The sequence below is a fragment of the Sceloporus undulatus genome, chromosome 1 (assembly GCF_019175285.1).
Source record: "Sceloporus undulatus isolate JIND9_A2432 ecotype Alabama chromosome 1, SceUnd_v1.1, whole genome shotgun sequence".
NCBI classification, from domain to species: domain Eukaryota; kingdom Metazoa; phylum Chordata; class Lepidosauria; order Squamata; family Phrynosomatidae; genus Sceloporus; species Sceloporus undulatus.
In genome coordinates this window covers 86,340,348-86,345,226 of record NC_056522.1, presented here as the reverse complement: position 1 = coordinate 86,345,226, position 4,879 = coordinate 86,340,348, and the positions used below count along the sequence as shown (strand labels likewise).

Genomic DNA, 4,879 nt, shown 5'->3' with positions numbered 1-4,879 from the left:
CTGCACTTGGGGAAAAGAGGTGTATCCTAGACTGCTCAGCTTGCTGAGAGAGAGCTTTCCTTGGGCAGACCACATTCTTTAGCTCGGCAACCGCTTGCCTGTTTTGACTGAATGCCAGAACCCTCTGATCTTATCTGCACTTATCTGCTTCCCTCAAAATGGTCCAGAACCCTGTTATTCCTTGACATGAAAGGGATTACATTAATCTGATTGGCATCCTCTACAGGGTTTACTATTTGCTTATTTCACACTGCGCCAGAGCCCTTTTTTCCTTTCCTTGATTTTCAGATGCCCTAAGGAAGTTCAACTCTCTTAAGAATTCCTTTTGACCTTAAAGAAGTAAAAAAACAAACAAAAAAACCCTAGAGTTATTCTTAGTATGTAAATTCTGTCACTCTTGTCAGCATTGTGAAGTACTGGAGTGGAACAGATTAGAAACTCTTTATAGTTATCAAGAGAATATGCCTTTTTGTTCCTGTAGACTTCCAAAACACAGTTTACTTACATGGGTGAATTCACACAAGCAATTTGGAGCTTCATCTATGTGGTGTCTTTTCTCAGAATACAGATAGGGACATCTCTTTCTTTCTCTCAGAGAGAGAGAGAGAGAGTGGAAAATAAATTTGTGTAACTCATTCAGATGTGTACAATTAATAATATGATGAAGAAAATAAATCTATAACTTCATGTGAGAATCCATGAGTTGTATCTTGGTGAAGGCAAAGGTATCTTGGTAAAGGCAAGGTGAATTTCAGGCAGCCTTGTTGTGTCCAGCAAAGCTGGGTAGGCATTAACTATACACCCAGGAGAACAACACTGTTTGTGAACACACCAAATCATTTTCACTCTGTAAAACCTCCATCTTGGAAGTTAGGGGAACTACAGATAAAATGGTCTCATAACCTGACCAGATTTTGTGTTTGTTTCTTCCCGCACTCCCTAATTTGCTGAACTATCCAGAAAAATGAAAAATTCTGAAGAACATGAAAGCCAGTAAACATTTGTGGCATTTTCTTGGTTCTAATAAATATATTTATTCAACTCTTATTTTTGATAACTTGTTGAGACTCCACCCACAAGTATTTTTTAAAAATAATCTTTCATGCTAAACTGCTATTCAGAAATGTAAAAATTATGCAGTCGGGTTTCCTGCATTTGGGGAAATCGCAGGGGTCAGCACACCCAGAGTGCAATGGATGAGCCTCACCCTGGGAAAACCACCTTCGTGATCATGGTGTCTCCCCTGCCAGGTAATTAATTAATTAATAACTGGGCAGAGACTCAAAAGTTCTGAAACACAAAGACCACAGTCCAGAATAGACACACTACATAAATGCTGCATGCATGAACATACAGCGGGCACACATGCAGGGATTGGTATCTTGCCTCTTGCGCTCCACTGAAAGCTCATTGAGTGTAACACTGATTTAGGACACAAAACTGGAAAGCCAGCAACAAGAACAGGTGCCCTGATCATATGGTAGTTACAGGGTGTGACTGTCTTGGGTCTAGACTGGTGTTATACTAGTTGAGCAATTCTAAAAGTTTTAATCAGGAAAAGAAATTTCACCTCCACCTTAGGAAGAACTTCCTGGCAATAATAAGAGCTGTTTGACAGTGGAACATTCTGCCTCACAGAGTGGTAGAGTCTCCATCTGTGGAGGTTTGTAAATGGAGGTTGGATGGCCATCTGTTGGGATATTTTGATTATGAGTTCTAGCATGGCAGGGGACTGGACTGGATGGCCCTTGTGGTCTCTTCCAACTCTGATTCTGTTATTAATAAAACAAATAACATTTCCAAATTCTGGCGGGATACAGACAGGCAAAAAAGGGTGTGTTCATGATGTCATGAAGGGATAGCCTTCAGACGGCCCTTACCTGAATGCCGCCATGAACACGCCGCCCGCACACCCCAAGCGGGAAGAAGCGGCATTAAAAAGGTGCTGCTTTTCCCCGCCCCAGCCGGCAAAAGAAAAAAAAAGCCCCGTTTTTGGCCGCCCGTGAGGAAGCTACCTCTCTCTTTGCGGCGTCCTCCGAGGCGGCGGTATGGAAACTGCGGGTCAGAAACGGCCCCAGGTGAGGCGTCTTCACTGCCCCCCATGTGGAAGCCCCATACACCTGAGCCACGTCCCTGGGGCGGGCGGTCTGGAGGCTCCGTATTCAGCAGAATACACCTCCAAGACGTCTTCCCCTGCCCGTCTGTATCCCGCCTCTGTTCTGGATCCAAAACCAGACACCAATTCCCATTTGAAAATAATGATCCAATTTTTCAGGAACATTGGTAATGGCTTACACACTCAAATGTACCTTAAACAGGATTTTTATGTTGCCAATTTTTTATTATTATTATTATTATTATTATTATTATTATTATTATTTTGTGGGGGGGAGGTCCTTTTCAACAAAACATGATATGGTGGCATTGAGAGAAAGTGGCTCTTTTGTGGATTTTGTCGTTTTTATTTCATGCAGATTTAATCAGATTTGATAACATAACTGTCAGGGATTTGAAGGGTTAAAACACAGCACACAGGGAAATGCTTGATGTGTGTGTGTTTGGCCATGAGCATTCAGCAGAGTGGCAAGGTTGATCAGCACAGCTAAAGCTCATTGGCTCAAAGAGACTTCAATGCCCAAGTGCACATAGCCATGGATGATGAAGCCATTGTCTAGATTGCACAGGACACATGACATGGCTACACACCTGAACTCACTGGGTTTGAGAGACCACATGGTCTGGAGACTATATAAGCCCAGGGGTTGCAACAGTGTGAAGTAGGAGTTGGATTGGTATGGTTTGGAGTTTTAGAGATCTAGTTTTGTATAACAGCACTGTGAATAAAGAGCACTTTGGGGGACTTTGTTTCTCTGGTGGTTTATCAGAAGAAGCTATAGCATCGGTTTGCTGTGTGTCCCTGGAGGTTCCTGCATTGCTGCAGTTCCTGGAAGACATCCAGTTGCTGTCATCCCAACTTGGACTTTGGAGCCACGCTTCTGCTTCTGGAAATTTCCCAGCTCTGCTCCAAGGGTCTGATTTAACCCCAGGACTCGTTTGAGTTGCTGACAGTGGTTGTTGGACCCCAGCAGTTGCGCTGACAATAACAATAGTTAAAGCATAATTCATTTTAATATAATAATTCAATTATGTAAAATCCTTCTTAACGAAAAAACGCAGGGCAGACAATATACTTGAACTATTGCTGTGCATCTTTCTGGTGACCTGGGTGTAGAATTGCATATTCTGGAGCTCCGTATCAAGAATCCCTCCCCCCTCAATCCCTGGGGAGAAGGGGAGAGAGAGAGAGAATGTCATTCAAAGTACAGGGGAGAAAATTTAAGATGGAAGAAATTCTCTTTTGTATTCAATACTTTCTCCTGTACTTAGAGTTGAATTCCATTTGACATTGTCCTTTTAAAAGGGGAGGGGAGGGTTGAGAGAGGAGGGATGAATATATGAGGTTAGTGAACAACTAGTTTGGTTTGTGAAGTGCTCTTTTTAAATGTGAGTGAACAGCACTTGTAGCACAATGCTTTTCAAGGCATTTTTTTTTCCATACCCAGCACATGAAAATGATTTTTATGAATGGACTTATTTGCATTAGACACATGCTGACTTGGGGATATAAGCATGTTGCAGAACAGGATATGCAAGTCTTTTACCAATGTCAACATTCAGAGTTTTGATTGGCAAAACTGTCAGATTCCAATTCCTCTGTGGTTAAATCCTCACAGTTATTTTTGCTTTGGGGGTTTATCTAAATTTCAAATAATAGACTTTCTACACTACAGCTACTGGCTATTCTTGCAAAAGCTGAATGTCTATTTATATTTCTGTGAGAGATTCAAGAAAAAAAAAATGTTGTTTAAATGTGGCATGATTAACAAAAATGGAACTGTTAATTTGCTAGAGAAAATCTTGATAAAAAGCTACAGTTTCTGCTTCTTAAGATAAGCTTTAATAACACTGAGTTAAGGTTGCTGCTGCCACTTTCTGTGTGTTTATTCCATAAAGCTCTCCACTCTTTATGTCTTCCTCAATCACCCCAAGTCTTTGTTTTTATTTAGCTTTCAGGTCCTAATGTTATTCTTTGCATGTATGTTTCTTCATCCCAGAATAGTAGTCTGTTTCAGTTTGTTTAACCAATTCCCCTACAAGCTGGAAATATACACAGAGAACTGTGTACCCTCCTAGTCTTAAATGAAGGAGGACCTTGACTGCTTCCTGACTATGAGTCTTCCAAATGCTGTAGGACCACAAATGCTCCCATTTTTCTGGCAAAGGCTGTATTGGCTGGGAATTATGGAAGCTGGAGTTTAATGTCTGGCACATAACACAGGTTCCTTACTTTTACCAAAAACAATACAGCTACATTTCACAATATAATATATCAAGCTGCTATGATGACAGTAGTACTATTTTAATTAGGTACTAATTAAGTACCAACTTTGATTTTAAAAAAACAAGCAAATTTAGGAATATGGTACATACCTTTTAGTTCTGGTGAGCCAAAAAGGTGATAGATTTGCAGAGACAGGTTTCCTTGAGAATATTTCCACTGAATTAGGAATTTGCACATCAGCACTGAATAGCTATTTCCTAGCACCTGGGATTGTGTATTATAGCCAACAACTGAGTTGAGATCATTGGTGGCTACAGACTGGGGGGGTTTGTCAAATGTTTTGCTTAAATGAAGATAAAGTATGTCCTTAGCATTCCCACAGTATACTAAGTAATTTGTCCCCTCCAAAATGGGTAAAATTATTTTGGTATAATTTATTATTCACAAAATACATGCAGTCTTATGCTAATAACTGCCTTGTAACCAAAGTGCTTACAAAATTTCCCTTTTTATAATAATCCTTTTTAATAATTCTAA

General features: G+C 40.4%; 1 pseudogene; it reads right to left on the bottom strand.

Annotated features, from left to right (window-relative positions):
• Positions 1 to 1,104: 1,104 nt before the first annotated feature.
• LOC121920047 lies at positions 1,105 to 1,258 on the bottom strand (annotated as a pseudogene).
• Between the last annotated feature and the right edge of the window lie 3,621 nt (positions 1,259 to 4,879).